Below are 19145 nucleotides of genomic sequence, written 5' to 3'. Positions count from 1 at the left end.
GCACTAGGGGGGATTCTATACTGATGGGGTCTGCACTAGGGGGGATTCTATACTGATGGGGACTCTGCACTAGGGGGATTTTATACTGATGGGGACTCTGCACTAGGGGGATTCTATACTGATGGGGTCTGCACTAGGGGGATTCTATACTGATGGGGACTCTGCACTAGGGGGATTCTATACTGATGGGGACTCTGCACTAGGGGGATTCTATACTGATGGGGAATCTGCACTAGGGGGATTCTATACTGATGGGGACTCTGCACTAGGGGGATTCTATACTGATGGGCTCTGCACTAGGGGGGATTCTATACTGATGGGCTCTGCACTAGGGGGAATTCTATACTGATGGGCTCTGCACTAGGGGGGATTCTATACTGATGGGGTCTGCACTAGGTGGATTCTATACTGATGGGGGGTCTGCACTAAGAGGGGGTGTTTCTATTGATGGGGGGTCTGCACTAAGGGGGATTCTATACTGATGGGGGTCTGCACTAGGGGGATTCTATACTGATGGGGGTCTGCACTAAGAGGGGGTGTCTCTATTGATGGGGGGTCTGCATTAAGGGGAGGTTATATACTGATGGGGGGTCTGCACTAAGGGGAGGTTATATACTGATTGGGGTCTGCACTAAGGGGGTGATTCTATACTGATGGGGGGTCTGCACTAAGGGGGTGATTCTATACTGATGGGGGGGTCTGCACTAAAGGGGGGGTGTCTAAACTGTGGGGGTCTGCGCTAAAGGGGGATTCTATACTGATGGGGGGGTCTGCACTAAGGGGGTGGATTCTACCCTGATGGGGGGTCTGCACTGAGTTTGGAGGTCTATACTGATGGGGGGGTGTCTGTACTGATGGGGGGGTCTGCACTGAGGGTTAAGGTCTGTTGTTAGTGAGGGTGATCTATACTGAGGGAGGGGGATCTATACTGCAGGATCTGTACTTAGCGGAGAGGGGTCTGTACTGAGGGGGGACTATATTTGGTGGAGGGCGGGGGGGAGGGGGGTGACACCAATTTTTTCAGCACCGGGTGACACCAACCCTAGTGACGCCACTATATAAACTATATATTTTGCAATCAAATAACATTTCTAATCATATATGTATAAATAAAAGTGCAGCGCCGGATAATAAACCAATGATTTACAAAGTGAACATAATATATATGTTTACACTAAAGTGAAATATGTATCATCAATCAAAAATATCCAGTGAAAAAAATAGGTGAAAAAAAAGTCCATACAAAAAATTAATGTGTTAAAGCCCTTGCACACTGGGGCGGGGGGCGGCGTCGGCGGTAAAACGCCGCTATTATTAGCGGCGTTTTACCGTCGGTATGCGGCCGCTAGCGGGGCGGTTTTACCCCCCGCTAGCGGCCGAGAAAGGGTTAAATACCACCGCAAAGCGCCTCTGCAGAGGCGCATTGCCGGCGGTATAGCCGCGCCGTCCCATTGATTTCAATGGGCAGGAGCGGTAAAGGAGCGGTATACACACCGCTCCTTCACCGCTCCGAAGATGCTGGCAGGACTTTTTTTACCGTCCTGCCAGCGCATCGCTCCAGTGTGCAAGCCCTCGGGGCTTTCACACTGGGATGACAGCAGCGGCACTTTCGGGGCGGTTTGCAGGCGCTATTATTAGCGCAATAGCGCCTGCAAACCGCTCCAGTGTGCAAGGGCTCTTAAAGAAAATATGTGCATAATAAAACACATAATGTGACAACAAAAAAGTTCATAAGTGAAGGTATACCAATGAAAGAACCGCTCCACCTCTTTTGCTGCCCGTCACCTTACAATAGATAATGGAGGCTTACCAAAAAGCCTGCGACCGCCCTTCTCAGGGGGGGTCAAAACAGGCATAGTAGAAAACAGCAGGGACACTATTAAGGATTCCCAGGTGGACCAGCTGGCATCAGTAAGGAGTAAATTCCATAGCTCACTTCCAGGAGATAAGTGCTGCACACCAATGGATGACCGAAGGGGCAGGAGCGCACCAATGGACGACCAAAGAGACAGGAGCTGCGCACCAATGGATAGCCACTCCTCCATGTGTTTCTAAAGAAATAGAATAGAACAAGCAGCAGAATAAAATGAATGTTTTCCTCACATAAATGGTACTTGTGATCAAAATATTACTGATTAAACTTGTAAAAATACATTTTTTTTCAGATTTTTATTCTTTTTCCACTTAAAATGCAAATACATTTTAAAAATTCTCAGAGGACTTTAGGGTCATGAGAAAGTCCCATTTGTCCCCCAAAAACAATATATGTATCAATTCTTTATCATAAGTAATTACAAAGTTCATGAACAGACACATAGCAGAAATGTGAAATATGGTCTGGTCCATAGGGGGTAAACAGGTGTGAGAGCCGAAGTGGTTAACATTTTCCCACCCACCAACAATATTTTAATGTAATTTAGCAGTATTTACAGATGTACGTTTTATCATTTTTAACTATTAAAAAAAATGTTTTACATATTTAAATTTTTTAATTTTTCTCATAAAACTGTCTCTGACCCGGTAAAACATGGGCAGGGATGGCAAAAGGGCCTTCGGTGCAGCATAGGGGATTTGTGACAGAGAAGATGACTGTTAATAAAAAGAGTCAGACCTGGATCACAGAGGACTACCAAACACGCACTGCAGATGTTATAGAGGAAAATCAAAACATTAATTTTGTGTACAACTAAAGCGTTAGTAAACCACATTTTTTTTCCAAACCCTGTAAGAGCACATTAACCACTTCAGCCCCGGAAGGATTTGCCCCCTTCCTGACCAGAGCACTTTTTGCGATTTGGCACTGGGTCGCTTTAAATGACAATTGCCTGGTTGTGCAATGTTGTACCCAAACAAGATTGATATCCTTTTTTCCCACAAATAGAGCTTTCTTTTGGTGGTATTTGATCGTCTCTGTGTTTTTTATTTTTTGTGCTATAAACAAAAAAAGAGCGACAATTTTGAAAAAAAAGTAATTTTTTTTAACTTTTTGCTACAATAAATATCCCCCAAAAATATATATGAAAAAAAGTTTTTCCTCAGTTTAGGCCGTTTAGACCGCTGCTTATTGTTGTATGGTATTTGTTTGGCAGTTTTAATATTCATTAAAGCAGTTATGTATTCATTAAAGCAGTTATGTATTCTTCAACATATGGTAAAAAAAAAAATCGTAATAAGCATGTATTGATTGGTCTGCACAAAATTTATAGCGTCTACAAAATAGGGGATAGTTTTATGGCGTTATATTAATTTTTTTTATTAGTAATGGCGGCGATCTGCGATTTTTATCGTGATTGCGACATTATGGCGGACACATCGGATACTTTTGACACTATTTTGGGACCACTGTCATTTATACAGCGATCAGTGCTATAAAAATGCACTGATTGCTGTGTAAATGACACTCGCAGTGAAGGGGTTAACCACTAGGGGGCGATGAAGGGGTTAAGTGTGTCCTAGGGAGTGATTCTAACTGTGGGGGGATGGGCTTCAACACACATGACAGTGATCACTGCTCTCAATGATGGAGAGCAGTGATCTCTGTCATGACACTAGGCAGAACGGGAAAATGCTTTGTTTACAAAGGCATCTCTCTGTTCTACCTTTCTGTGACACGATCGCGGGCACCCAGCGGACATCGAGTCCATGGGACCCCTGTTCATGAAGAACGCAGCGGGCGCGTGCGCCCGCAGTGACGCTTCTTGAAGAGGACGTACCTGTATGCCCTTCTGCCCACCCCTGCCATTCTGCCGACGTATATCGTCGTGCAGCGGTCGGGAAGCGATTAAGAAATACTTACCTTAGAACGAAGCCTTCCAGCATCTCCCTGTTACTGCTGAAGGCGCTTCCATCTTCACCCGATCTTCCTTCTGGGTTTGTGTCCTATGGGCGGTTGACTGGCCGTGCCGCGATGACGTCATGTGCGCGGGAGTCACGGACCGGGGCACAGAGCTCTGAAGGGACAGCACGAGTATGTCATCCCTTCAAAGAGCATGCGCCGGTGAATATCTTCTAAACAGTGCAAGTTTAGAAGATACTCAAAGTACTTACAGTTAAGCCTTATTATAGGCTTACCTGTAGGTACAAGTTTCCAAAAAGGGCTTACTTCCACTTTAACTAAATAAGGATCAAACACTTTTTAAGTATATGGGGATACAGCAAATGGTTATGGTTTATAGGTATATGGGGATACAGCAGAGGGTTATGGTTTATAGGTAAATGGGGATACAGCAGAGGGTTATGGTTTATAGGTATATGGGGATACAGCAGGGGGTTATGGTTTATAGGTATATGGGGATACAGCAAGGGGTTATGATGCACCAAAGTGCCAGGGGCTGCACCTGGGATGAGGGTGTGCAATGTTTCAGATGCACAATGTGTTTACCTTTTTTCAAAGGATTCAGAGAGGTGCTGTGAAAAAATGGAGGCTCTTAAGCAAACTGTCAGCAACAATGCCTGATGCAGGATAAAACATATAATATAAAAAAAGGGGAAAAAAAAATTTGAAGAGCTAACTAGTTGTTGCGGACAGATTTACTGGTTGTAAAAAGGAATTTTTGGGTGAATGGATTAATACATACCGTGGCACTGCAATTCAAAGAACAAGCACAGTTTGGTAAGGTAGATGTAACCCATCCACTAAACCCACCCCATCACTAAAATCTCATAAAAGCTTTAGCATAGTAGTATTATCTGAGCTTCCCAGAAATGCCAGAAACATGCAGCCTGCTATCACTGTAGTGCATGTGAACAGGGACAGGTTGTAAAGAAGTGGCAAGACATTAACAGCTTTAAAATGTAACAAAGGAAGAAAAAAGTTAAAAAGTTGAAAAAAAAAAAAAGAAAAAAAAAAGGTTTTCCAAGATAGAAAGCATTATGCTACCTACGTTGCATTCAGTAAGGGTTTGCATCTACTTTAGCAGACCTGCTAGAGTCCACAAGCCCTGCATCAGTTTCTATTTCTTCCTCTGTTGCGCAAATACCTTGCAAAAGAACACTATAACTATGTATCTTTTCCACTGCCTGTACCGCTGCTTTTTGTTGCATGGTATTTGTTTGGCAGTTTGAATATTCATTAAATCAGTTTTAAACTTAAAAAAAGCCATCATATTTAGTATTTGGTAAACTGTTATATAATAAATGTTTGCTTTTGGGATTAACACTGCTTTAAATTCAGAATCATTGTATGTAGCTAGTTACATAGTTAGCCAGGTTGAAAGAAAACTCAAGTCCATCTAATTCAACCAATAGAACAAAATAAAGAACTAGAGTAAATTAAAATAAAACCACCATATACAGAATACTTTACCCATAGTTGATCCAGAGGAAGGCCGCAAAAAATCCTTCTGTAAAGCATGGTCCAACTTGCTCCAGTGGGGGGAAACAAAATTCCTTCCTGATCCCCGAAAGGCAATCAGATATTCCCTGGATCAAAAAATCTGGTGTTATTACCTATAAATGGTAATATCCAGTTATGTTTTGTTCAATTAGGAATGCATCCAGCTCTTTTTTAAAACATTCTACTGAGCTGGCCAGAACCAGTTCTTGAGGGGGCCTATTCTACATTTTCACAGCTCTTGCTGTAAAGAAGCCTTTCCATATGTTGAAGTTAAATCTCTTTTACTTCAGGTGTAAAGCGCGTCCTTTGTGATGATGTGAATAACTCTACACCAAGTTCACTATATGGACCACCTATGTTTTTATACATGGTGATCAAATTACCCCCCTTAATCGCCTCTTTTCAAGAGAGAATAAATCTCTGCTTATAGCTCAGCTCCTTCTTGCATCTTCTCAGTTTGGTTGCCCTTCTCTGCACTTTTTCCAGTTCTCCAATTTCCTTTTTGTGATCTGGTGTCCAAAACTGAACGACATATTCTGCATAAAGTCTTGCTAATGCTTTGTACAGGGGTACAATTATGTCCCTCTTTCTCTCTGGAGTCTATACCTCTTTTAATACAAGAAAGTACAGTATTTTGCTAGCTTTAGAAACTGCTGCTTGGCATTGCTTGCTTTTATTAAAGTGATTATAAAGTCTCAGTAATTTATGTTTGCTAAAAAAATAACAAACATGTTATACTTACCTGCTTTGTGAAATGGTTTTGCACAGGGAACAACTGATCCTCCTCTTTTTGGGTCCCTCTTCGGCTCTCCTAGCCCCTCCCTTCTGGTGAGTGCCCCCACAGCTTGCTATGGGGCACCTGAGACACAGAGGTGTGGTTCAGTCCCGCCCCTCTCTCTTCTGATTGGCTAACTGACTTTGATTGACAGCAGCAGGAGCCAATGGCGCCGCTTCTGTGTCTCAGCCAATCAGGAGGGAGAGTCCAGGACGGCCGAGGCAGTCGTGGACATCTCTGGATAGAGAGGGGACTCAGGTAAGTATTAAGAGGGCTGAGGGGGCTGCTGCACATAGAAGGCTTTTTATCCTAATGCATAGAATGCATTAGGATGAAAAACCTTCTGACTTTACAAACACTTTAAGTCTCTGATCAATCAGAACACCCAGATGCTTCTCCAGCATTGACTCTCCCAGCTGTTCTCCCCTTAGTATGTATGGTGCATGCATGCTTTTAGGCCCAAGAGCATAACTTTACAATGATCAATATTAAACCTTATTTGCCACATAGTTTGCCACATAGTTGCCCAATGATATACAGTGCAGTAAAGCCAGCTTGTAAGTTGGAGACATCCTTTAAGGATGTCATTCCACTACATAGCTTGGTGTCATCTGCAAACACTGAAAATGTACATTTAATCCCAAACTCTTTATCATTTATAAATATGTTAAAAAGTAGGGGTCCCAACAACGAACTTTGGGGTACACCACTAATGGCTAGTGAAGTCAAAACTTTTTATCTAAATACCTGGTCAAAACATACTGAAACTAGATGATTGGCATAATAGTCCGACAAATAGCATTTACAAAGTCAGTTCAATAATAACATATTTATCTTCCTTTTTTTAAATATTTTTTTTTCGATAATGACTTACAAAAACCACCACAAAAGTGAAGAATATTGTTCTTTATTATGACACATAATATAAATTCATATAACAAGTATGAGCAACAGCTTAAATTCAGGCACTGGAGATTAGTTCCACACTGGTATTATGGATTGTTGTTTTGCTTAATAGTAAACCCCTGTCAAGTAATATAGCATGGAGGCTGAAGTTCTGAAACAAATAAAAAAAAAAGCTGAATGTCAATCTTGTAAATCCTAATAATTACTACAGTAATATTTTAAGTCAGATTTTTAAAACTCAGCTAAGCTCTAAGCCATCGTATGGTTCATTGGTCCATGGGACTTTGCACTAATTAGTGAGCCTATGTCTATGCCTTTAACTGTGAGTCTGTCACTATTTTTAAACCTCAATGAACACAGAACTTTACATCGTGTTATATAATTAGTTGATTTGCTGGAACATTGTGTTTTAATTATGATAAAATATTAATTATACTGATTGGACAGTTGGTATCAGGTTAGCACATTTCCACATTGTTTTTGTGACCTTTCCGCGATCCCCTTAGCACAAATAGGTACATTCTAATCATTATTTTCTTGCAACAAAAGTTATTTCAGTCATTTACAGTTTACAATTCTGTAAAATGTACTTTCTCTTCCTTAAAAAGAAAATTGGTGAAATAAATATTTTCCCTTCCCTGAATCTCCTATCTATAGTCTTCTACTTTAATTAAAAAACAGCCTCAATGTATAATTTATAATAATGCATCTATCTCTCTGCTACACATTGCAAGTATTTACTTTAGTTGGGTAACGTGCATACTAAACATTTTTGTGTTAATTAAATGAAGATTGAGGCTTGGAAAATTAAAGGGCAAGGTATGTGCATATAGACAAAACATGTTATTAGCACTGTCAAACGCAGACATCATTGGGATAAGTGAAAAAATATTATCATCAGTTATCCCAGTTCCGGTTATTGCCTGAATAACTGTAAGGGTAAACAAAACAATTATTTCTCTTTCAATGTTTGAGAATTTTAAGAGAAAAGTACAAATGATCATTCTACAATCGTTATCTTATAACCTGCGCCAACATGACCCTATCAGAAAGGATAAAGGCATATATATAGTACATCAACAATCAAAAAACTATATATAAAAGATCTATAAATGTATAAAAGAGCACAGCTTGGGATTTTTAATACCTCTAAGTTGAACAGCTACTGAAGATGTTTCAGAGATCTATAGGGAACAACCTCGCTAAAACAATGTAACAAAGAAATGTAGTTAGCTCGAGGATGTATGTTAGGGACAATGGGAGTTGCTTCTGGAGAGATCGGAAGAGTCAGTCTCATACCAAATTGGTACCAGAGAGCTTCACGGGTCACCCCCTTGGGATCTCACTGTGACCCATTTGGCTCTTGCTGGGCCCTTTGAGCATCTCCTAACCTCTCTCCCATGTATATATGAAGGCGTACCCAGACCCTGTACTCAGGCTACTCATGAGGTATCCTTTCCGTTTGTAGAGGTTACCTCTGTTCCTGGGGATATCTTCATTCTACACTCTCAGTATATGTTCATCTTGTGCTAAATAACAGGCATCAGCCCTTGATGTCCCTTCACGTCAGGAGCTTACCTGGTAGTGGGTAGGAAGCAGAGAAGAGAAGAAGAGGAGAAAAGAAAGAGTGGGGGGGAAGGAGGGGAGGACTGGGGAGGTCACCTCTAGTGGAAAGGCTGTTTAGGGTGAAATATGACCTGGATATAGTGGCACCCTGGTGTATATCGCCCAAGGTTCCCATATGGCAAAAAAACTTTTGAGTCCTGTCTAGGAGCGTTGCTGTCATCTGTTCCTGGGTCATTATCCAGGAGATCTTGTGTTTTGTCGCTTGGATAGAAACCCTTGGTTTCTTCCAGACCCTTGCCAGGGATATTTTGGCACCCAGTAACATAAAGAAGATTAAAGCTTGCGTGTGTTTGTGAGTGTTGTTGATTCTATGGTTCAGTAGCGCTATTTTAGGGTCTTGGGGGATCGGTGTCCCTGTGACTTTTCGTACTAGAGCAAAAAAATTATTTCAGAACCCGCGAATCCACGGACACGTCCACCAAATGTGATGGATGGCACCCAAGTGACCGCAACCCCTGAAACATAGGGGTGAAGCATCTGGATAAATCCTCGCTAGTCTTGTGGGGACACAATACCACCTGGTGAGTAACTTAATATTTGCTTCTACTAAGCCTGTATTCAATATACCTTTATAGGAGTGTCTGAAGGAGTAGAACCATTCCTCTGGGTCCAGGTGGAGGTCCAGGTCAGACTCCCAAGCTTGGGCATAGGCAGGCATGGTCTTGTTCTGAGCTAGTGAGGAAATACCACCCCTCTGATCCATGAGGTTAGAGCACCACTGTTCATAGATGGTGGGGTTGGGGGGGGGCGATTTATCCATCCAGAGGGAGTGAAGGAAGTGCCTGATCTGGGAGAGGTGAAACCTCTCCATGTCAGGCATCTCAAGCTTGCTAAAGCAAACCCCTAGGGTAATAGGGCCCGATGAGGTAAAGAAGTGACCTATTCTGAATAAGCCCTTATTCAACCACCATCTAAAGGCTTGAATATTCATCCCCGGTTGGAATTTTGGGTTACGGAATAGGTGAGATAGAGGTTTTAGAGTTGAGATTAAGGAGGCTTGTTCATGTAGAGTGTCCGACAGGGCCATTGAGTGGGAAAGGGTAGGGGCTAATATTGGGGGTTTTAATTTTGGTGAGCACCACTGAAGGTAATCTATTGTGTGGTGAGGGACCGCTTGTCTCTCCAGTGCAATCCAGTCAGGCTTGGATACCCTGGAGTATACTGCAGATAGCTGGGTTAGTTGTGCCGTTTGATAATGCCACCAGACATTTGGTAGGCCCAGACCCCCCTGGTTTTTATTTCTGAAAAGGATATCTCTAGAGAGACAGTGACCTTTCTTCCCCCAGACAAAGTCCACTATTTTAGATTGAAATTTGGTAATTTCCTTTTTGGGAATGGGAATTGGTAGGGATCAGAATAGGTAGAGAATCTGTGGCATCAGGGTCATCTTCACCGCATTTATCCTAACAAGCCAGGACAGATCACATCTAGCCAAGATTTTGAGGTCATCCTCCAATTTCCGAAACATCGGAGGGTAGTTAGCTTTATAAAGTTTATTAATATTATCTGGGAGAGTAATCCCTAAGTACTGTATCGAAGTGGAAGCCCAGGTAAAGGGTAGATTGTGTTTTAGTTGATTTAGAAGATGTGGAGGGATTGAAATGTTGAATGCTGGTGACTTTTTGGTATTAATGGATAGGCCCGAGACCTTGCTAAATTGTTGGAACGTTTTGAGAAGGACAGGATTGGAGACCAAGGGAGATGTTATGAATAGTAACATATCTTCCGCAAATAATGCGCATTTGTGTTCCTGGGAACCACATGAAACCCCCTTGATGTCTGGGTTTGATCTGATAGCTATGGCTAAAGATTCAATGGCTATCACGAAGATCAGCGGTGAAAGGGGACAACCTTGCCTGGTGCCTTTTCTGATATTTATGCTTTCTGAGTAATGACCCTTAAGTCGTACTTGCGCATTAGGGGTAGAATAGAGTGAGCGAATGGTACCCATGAAATGGGGGCCAAATCCCAATCTTTCCAGAATCTCAAACATGAAAGGCCAAGCTACAGAATCAAAGGCCTTCTCCAGGTCTATTGAGAGTAGACCATTGGGAATTCAATAGAGAAATTATATCTATAGCTCTTCGTACCAGATCAGGGCCCTAATGAAGCCCACCTGGTCTTTGTATATATACTGCGCTATAAGACTAGACAATCTGGTAGCCAGAATTTTTGTCATGATTTTGATACCATTGTTTATAAGGGAGATCGGGCGGTAGTTCCCAACCTCACTGGAGTCCTTCCCTGGTTTTGGGATTACTGAGATAAAGGCTGTGTTGAGATCTCTGTCCAGGGGGGCTCCATCCCGTAGTGAGTTAAAAAATCGTGTCATATAGGGAGCTAGCAGGGGGCCAAATTTTTTGTAAAAACCGCTAGAGAAGCCGTCTGGGCCCGGGGCTGAGCCTTGTTTAAGCGATTTGATTATGTCCATAACTTCTGCTTCCGAAGAGGTCTCATCAAGGAGCTCTCTATGGTTTTCAATAAGTTTTGGTACGGGGATGTCCTTCAAAGGCCTCTATTTTAGAAGGCAAGGGGGGGAGCTATCTGTATATACTTTTTGGTAAAAGATTTGAAAGGTCTTCATGATGTGAACGGGTGCTGGGTTAGATCCCCCGTCACTGTTCCGATTTTAGGGGTAGAGATGATCTGTGTCTTAGGGCTCAATTTTGTCACTAGTTTGTCCCCTATTTTGTTCGATCGATAGTAGAACCTGGCTCCTGTCTGTCTGGAACCTGGCAGATGTTTTTCGGCCGAAGTGGTTGGGGCTAGGTTCAGTTGGACATGGACCAAATTTAGTTTGGAGAGGGATTCCGACGTTTGTGTGCCTTGCTCGCAGCTAGGAAATTGTCCGTGAGTTTTTGGGTATCAGCCTTTCTCTACCACTTCAGTTTAGAGGCTAACTGGATCAGACTCCCCCCTCAACACCGACTTGTGCACCGCCCAAAGCGTCGAGGGTGAGACTATTCCCGTGTCATTGGTTCAAAAATATTCCTTAATCGATGTCTCTTGCAGAGTGCAGTGTACTGGGTTGCTCAATAATGACTCGTTCAGTCTCCATTTGTAGGTCTGCTGTACTCCCCGTGTACACTCCATTGTCAAGGACATTATAGAGTGATCTGATAGTGATTAGGGATGAGCTTCGAGTTCAAGTCGAACCCATGTTCGACTCGAACATCCTATGTTCGACTGTTCGTCGAATTTAGAACGTTATGGGCCGTTCTCGCCAAATTCGAGTGGCACGTCATCGCAGTGCATTGCTGGCTGATGAATGGCCAAGCATGCACTATGACCCGCATGCTTGGCCAATCACAGAGCAGACTGTACAGAGAGCCGTAATTGGCCAAAGCAAGGCTTTGGCCAATTATGGCTCAGGGGGTTTAGTATACGCCCCACACTAAATAAGGTCGCCAGCGTGGCGGCCTTGTGTAGTGGGTTGCGGTGGTGGCGGAGAGATAGACAGAGAGACAGTGTCATTTGATTTAAGTCAGATAGAGTAGGCAGGCGAGTCAGCTGCACCTACAGTGTATTGTGTATATATATGCATTCTAGGTGTTGTGTGTGTATATATAAATATATATATATATATATATATATATATATATATATATACACACACACACACACACACACACACACACACACTGTAATCAGTTTAGCTAGATTCCTTTTATTCTCTTCCTACTGACAGGCAGGCAGGTATTTTTACAGTATTTACAGCTACCTGAAGAAAATTGCTGGTGTTCTTCTGATCCCATTAGTCCTATTAGCTACAGTATTTACAGTTAGTGTAGTGCATCCTCTGCACAGTGTGAACCTAAAGCTACCTGAAGAAAATTAGTGGTGTTCTTCTGATCCTACCGCAGGCAGCTGCAGTATTTACAGTTAGTGTAGTGCGTCCTCTGCACAGTGTGCACCTAAAGCTACCTGAAGAAAATTGGTGGTGTTCTTCTAATCCTATTAGTACCGCAGGCAGCTGTAGTATTTACAGTTAGTGTAGTGCATCCTCTGCACAGTGTGCACCTAAAGCTACCTGAAGAAAATTGGTGGTGTTCTTCTGATCCTATTAGTACTGCAGGCAGCTGCAGTATTTACAAGTTATTATAGTGCGTCCTCTGCACAGTGTGCACCTAAAGCTACCAGAAGAAAATTGGTGCTGTTGTTCTGATCCTATTAATACCACAGGCAGGCATCTACAGTATTTACAGTTAGTGTACTGTATCCTCTGCACAGTGTGCACCTAAAGCTACCTGAAGACAATTGCTGGTGTTCTCATACTAATAATACTACAGGCAGGCAGTTGATTCTGCTAGCTGCAGTATCAGTATATATATATACATCCCAGCTTTGTGCAGCTACATCTCACTGCAGGCCATTAGTATGTCTGGAAGGCCTACAAGAAGAGGCAGACAGTCACAAGCCAATAAAAGAGGGCAAGCAGGCTCTGTGTCTAGAGGCAACAGTGCTTGTCATGGAGACGGTGCATCCTCATCAGCGCGTGGCCGTGGGACACGCTTGTCCTTTTTTGGCAGCTGGCCATGTTGAGCCGCAACATGCGGAAGACTTGGTAGAATGGATGACCAAGCCGCCCTCATCCTCCTCATCCTCTCTCACCCAGGCTCAGGGTACTTTGTCTGGCAAAGCAGCTGCCAACGGCTCTTCCCTCGGCTCAATGGCATCAGTCACTCCTTCTCTAGCCCCACCATGTCCTCCAGAGGAGTGCCCCGAACTGTTTGACCACAGTGTTGGGTACATGCTCCAGGAGGATGCCCAGCGTTTTGAAGGCTCCGTTGATGGTACCCAGCTAGAGGAAGGCAGTAACGTGAGCCCAGAGAGAGGGGGTGTCCAAGAAGGACAGCAATCTGGCAGTCATGTCCCCCCAGCTGCAGCATACTGCCAGGTTTGCTCCAGTGATGAGGAAGGAGGAGATGATGAGGTCACTGACTCCACGTGGGTGCCCGAGAGGAGGAGGAGGCACATCTCCAACAAGGCAGGATTCCCTCCAGGGGCCAGCTTAAGGGCAGCACACTGACTGCATCACCCCGCATGTGCAGGGCATTGCTGTCTTTGCGCATTATTCCAAAAGTTCTTTGGTGTGGGCCTTTTTTGAGACGAGTGCATCAGATCCCACCGCTGCTATTTGCAACATATGTCTCAAGGGTATCTCGCGTGGCCAAAACATCACCCGCTTGGGCACCACATGCTTATCCAGACATATGTCGACCTGCCATGCAGTTCGTTGGCAAGCGTACCTAAGAGACCCACACCAAAGAACAAAGCGGACTGCTACTTGCTCCTCATCAGCTGGGATCTCCAACCCCACTATACCTTCAGTCCTCTCTGAAACCTGCACTGAGAGGAATGAAGGTGTAAAATTAGGTGTGTCACAGCCAACTACTTGCTGGCAATCTGCTATCAGTACACCGATCAGATTGTACCAGGCAAATTTACCCACCCCAGCTGCTGCACCGCTGAAAGAAGTTCACTCCCAGCCATCCATATGCCCAGCGGTTGAATGCTAGTTTGGCTAAATTGCTAGCACTTCAACTGCTGCCTTTTCAGTTGCTAGACTCTGCCCCCTTCTGTGAGTTTGTGGAATGTGCTGTTCCTCGGTGGCAGGTTCCCAAATGCCACTTTTTCTCACGTAAGGCGATTCCGGCTCTCTACCAGCATGTGGAAGGCAGTGTCTTGGCCTCGCTGGACAGGGCGGTCAGCGGTAAGGTGTATATTACCGCTGACTCATGGTCCAGCAGGCATGGACAGGGACATTACCTATCACCGCGCACTGGGTGACTCTTCTGGCAGCTGGGAAGGATGCAGGACAGGGTGCGGTAGTGTTGGAGGTTGTTCCGCCACCATGCCTACAAAATTCTACTAGTGGTAATTCTGCCACACCTCTCTCCTCCACCCCCACCTCTTCTTCTTCCTCCATGGCCCCTTCCTGTGCTGATTTGTCCTCAGAACCAGCGGTGCTCCGTAGGCATTCAAGGGGCTATGCAAGCATGCAGGCAAAAAAGATGCCATGCGGTGCTTGAGCTGGTGTGCTTGGGGGGACAGGAGCCACACGGGGCAGAGATTCTGTCAGCTCTACAGGGGCAGGTTCAGAAGTGGTTGATGCCACGCCAGCTTAAGGCAGGTATGGTGGTTTGCAACAATGGCACCAACCTCCTCTCCGCCCTCCGACAGGGACAACTGACCCATGTGCCCTGTTTGGCTCACGTCCTTAACTTGGTGGTGCAGCGGTTCTTGGGCAGGTACCCGGGCTTACAGGATGTCCTGAGGCAGACCAGGAAAGTCTGTGTGTATTTCCACAGGTCATATAATGCCAGTGCTCGGCTGGCTGACCTCCAAAAGGAATTTAACCTGCCCCTAGAACCACCTAATCTGTGACATGCCCACCAGGTGGAACTCAACGTTGGCCATGCTGCACACGCAGCAGAGGGTCATCAATGAGTACCTATGCGACTATGGCACCAGGACAGGGTCAGGGGAGCTTGGTTTTTTCCCCACGCCAGTGGGCCATGATCAGGGATGCATGCACTGTCCTGTCACCATTTGAGGAGGCCACGAGGATGGTGAGCAGTGACAGTGCATGCATCAGTGACACTGTCCCTCTTGTCCACCTGTTGGAGCACACGCTGCATGGAATAATGAACAGGGCACTTGAGGCAGAACAGAGGGAGGAAGAGGAGGACTTCCTTACCTCTCAAGGCCCCCTTTATCCACACAGTGTTCCTGCATGTCCGCCAATCACACAGGAAGAGGACGAGGAGGAGGATTGTGTCAGCATGGAGGTGGAGCCTGGCACTCAGCATCAGCAGCAGTCTTCAAGGGATCATTTACAGTCTGAAGAAACCCATGGACTTGTACGTGGCTGGGAGGAGGTGGCTGCAGGTCATGTCGTTCTTAGTGACGCAGAGGACTCTGGACCGAATGCCTCAGCAAACCTACGCTGCATGGCCTCCCTGATCCTGCAAAGCCTGCGGAAGGATCCTCGTATTTGTGGTATCAAGGGGAAGGATGATTACTGGCTGGCAACCCTTCTTGATCCACGTTACAAGGGTAAGGTTGCGGACCTTATCTTGCCATCGCAGAGGGAGCAGAGGATGAAACATCTTCGGGAGGCCTTGCAGAAAGGTTTGTGCAACGCGTTTCCAGAGCCTGGGAGGTTACAATTTCCTGGTCCTCCTGGACAACGTGTTGCTGAGGCTTTAGTCAGTCACAGAAGGAGCGGTGGAGAAGGTGGCCGTCTGACCGATGTGTTCAGACAATTTTTTAGTCCGCAGCCCAAAGGTCTGATCGGTTCCAGCAACCATCGCCAGCATCTGATTCACATGGTGCAAGATTACCTAGGGGCAAGATCAGACTTGGACACCTTTCTCACCGAAAATCCTCTGGGTTACTGGGTCTTGAGGATGGATCACTGGCCAGAGCTTGCACAGTATGCAATTGAGCTACTGGCCTGCCCTGAGTCCTGTGTTCTTTCGGAATGCACATTCAGTGCTGCTGGAGGCTTTGTAACCGATCACAGGGTGCGCCTGTCCACCGAATCGGTCGATTGGCTGACCTTCATAAAAAGGAATCAGTCTTGGATCACCAGCTACCAAGCACCTGATGCTGATGTAACTGATTGATTTTTTTTTTAATGCGAGATCCCTTCAAGACTGCCTATGCTGATGCTGAGTGACTATCCTGTTATGCTGAGTCACAATCCTCTTCCTCCTCAATTTTCATGCTGAACATTTTTGGTTCTGGGCACCGCCACCACTTTCCAAGGGCCAATTTTTCAGCCCCTGTTTAACAGTGGCGTATAATTACAATTTTTGATGCAATACTTTGCAGCAGGGCTCATTCCTGCGCTCCAACTATAGTATCTGTGAGGGGTTGCAGTGTTGTGGCAATTTTTCAGCCCCTGTTTAACAGGGGCGTGTAATTACAATTTTTGATGCAATACTTTGCAGCAGGGCTCATTCCTGTGCCTACCAAGAGTAACTGTGAGGGCTTACAGTGTTGTGGCAACACCACCACCACCACCAAAGGCCCAATTTTTCTGCCCCTGTTCAACAATGGCATGTAATTACAATTCTTGATCTAATATTTCACAGCACGGCCCGTTCCTGCACCCACCAAGAGTAAGTGTGAGGGCTTACAGTGTTGTGGCAACACCAACACCTAAGGCCCCAATTTCTGCAGAGTATATAGGGCAGGCCCCTACTTTCAAACATCCAACTTACAAACGACTCCTATTTGCAAACGGAAGGAGACAACAGGAAGTGAGATGAAATCTACCCCTAGGAAGGGAAATTCTCTCCTGTAAGAGTTAATATGGGAAAAACGTGTCTCCTCTCCACTGATGCTTTATCACCAATCCTTGTTTAACTAAAACCCCAAAATTTTCAAGAAACATTTGTCATTGGGACAGAAAGTGAGGTGAAATCTTCTGAAGAGGTGCACAGACAGCAAAACAAATGTTACAGGGGTGATAACCCTTCCCTATGTTTTCCAAAAAGCTTAAAAATAGATTTTTTTGACTGGAGCTACACTTTAAATATGTACCAGTTCAAAATTACAAACAGATTCTACTTAACAACAAACCTATAGTCCCTGTCTTGTTTGCACCGCCTGTATACTGCTGTTCAGAGTATAGGGCCTGGGGGCCCCATGCCTTTCCTTTTTTTAATTTGGGTGTGGGGTTCCCCTTAATATCCATACAAGACCCAAAGGACCTGGCAATAGACTGGGGGGGGTACCCATGCCGTTTGTCTCACTGATTTTCATCCATATTGCTGGGACCTGACATTACATTAAAGCCGCAAGCAGTTATAAATGACTTTTATTCCTTTAAAAATCTCATTTTGTGCAGGGACTGTTCTAAGCACTGGAAACACTTGCCACTTTACAGGCATACTATAGACACCCCCCACGTACGATATTTAAAGGAATATTTCACTTTTTTATTCACTTTAAGCATCATTAAAATCACTGCTCCCGAAAAAAACATCCATTTTTAAAACTTTTTTTTGCATTGATACATGTCCCCTGGGGCAGGACCCGGGTCCCCAAACCCTTTTTAGGACAATAAATTGCATATTAGCCTTTAAAATTTGCACTTTTGATTTCAAACGTTCGAGTCCCATAAACTTTATTGGGGTTCTAAAGTTTGCACGAACTTTCGGTCTGTTCGCAGGTTCTGGTGCGAACCGAACCGGGGGGGCGGTGTTCAGCTCATCCCTAATAGTGATGTGTCCTTAATTTGGGACTGTATAGCAAGGGGGATCGAGGTAGCTTGTAAGTAGATGTGATCTATCCTGGCATAGGTCCTGTGCGGGGCCGAATAGTGGGTGTAATCTTTTGTTCATGGATTGAGTTTTCTCCAGATATCTACCATCCCTAGAGCGTTTAATTGTTGAGCAATTTTGAGACTTTGTCTGGGGGGGCGTCTAGCCAAGGATCTTTGTGCACAGGATTTATCTAGGACCGAATCGAAAGAGATGTTCAAGTCCCCACCCACAACCACCGTTCCCTTAAAGAGTGGGCTCAATTTAGAAAGCATGTTCTCAAAGAATTTCCCTTGGCCCTTGTTGGGGGCGTAATATGAGAGGAAGGTGTGGGTCCCTCCATCTATTGTGCCCGTGGTCATCAGGTATCGGCCCTCTGGATCCCTGCCAACTGCAGAAACTGAGTAGTTAACTCCCTTGGAGAAGCCTATCACACTGTGGTATTGGTGGAATAGTTTCCACCTTTTGATGGGGGAGTTTAGCCCCTGGGCATTGTGAGAAAGGATGAGCAGTTTACATGGTACCATAGCAGGCTCTGTCAGGGATCAGAGAGGTAGAGACACTATAAGTAAAAAGGAAGCTTACCCCTGGTGGTTAGGCCATCTGAACAGATAGTGTGTTGGGATGGTTTCTGCTGTCTCGAGCTTGAGAGTCGTTGCTGGGACCTCCCCTAGACAGTCATGAATCTGAGCTGACCTGTAGAATGGGAGAGAGAGTGGGGGTGGAAGGAAGGGGGGGAAAGGACAGAGAAAGATGAGCATGTTAAGTAAGTCTTGCACATATCGTTACGTTGAGTAAAACTTGGGGAGAAGGTGTTGCCGCCCTCATCCCCTAAGTCAGGGGGAGTGACTTTCCTCCACCCTGGAAAATTCAGAACGTCTCCGAAAGGCTTGCAGCTTCCTCATGAAAACCGGGTGAATCATATGACAGCCATTCTGATCCGCCTGCCCTAAAAAGATATAATACTTCCTTATCTAGCTCCTGGCAGGGCACAGACCTTCTAGAAACATAAACAGTGTAACCTGCAAAATAAAAAACAAAGGACGGGGGAAGGGGGGGAGAAGATAATACATTACAACATCTGTTGATGAAGGTACCCGCAGGTCCACTGGGGAACCACGCTTCTCAGGGACCCCCGCAAACCCTCCCACCACCAGTTAAACCACAGGGGTGTCCCCGATATGAAGTAAACAAGTATATAAGTATTGCAGCTTATGCATAGTTTACA

General features: G+C 44.9%; 1 long non-coding RNA gene across 1 annotated transcript in view; it reads right to left on the bottom strand.

Annotated features, from left to right (window-relative positions):
• The window catches only part of LOC141141561 (uncharacterized), an 84597-nt gene extending 82565 nt beyond the window's left edge, over positions 1-2032 (bottom strand). Inside the window, exon 1 of the long non-coding RNA XR_012244131.1 lies at positions 1811-2032. This is a non-coding gene — a long non-coding RNA (uncharacterized lncRNA). The remainder of the gene's footprint in view (positions 1-1810) is intronic.
• Between the last annotated feature and the right edge of the window lie 17113 nt (positions 2033-19145).

Source organism: Aquarana catesbeiana, linkage group LG04 (assembly GCF_042186555.1).
Source record: "Aquarana catesbeiana isolate 2022-GZ linkage group LG04, ASM4218655v1, whole genome shotgun sequence".
In the NCBI taxonomy this organism is placed as follows: Eukaryota; Metazoa; Chordata; class Amphibia; order Anura; family Ranidae; genus Aquarana; species Aquarana catesbeiana.
The sequence above is the reverse complement of the archived record's forward strand: the minus strand, read 5'-3'. Positions and strand labels throughout refer to the sequence as shown.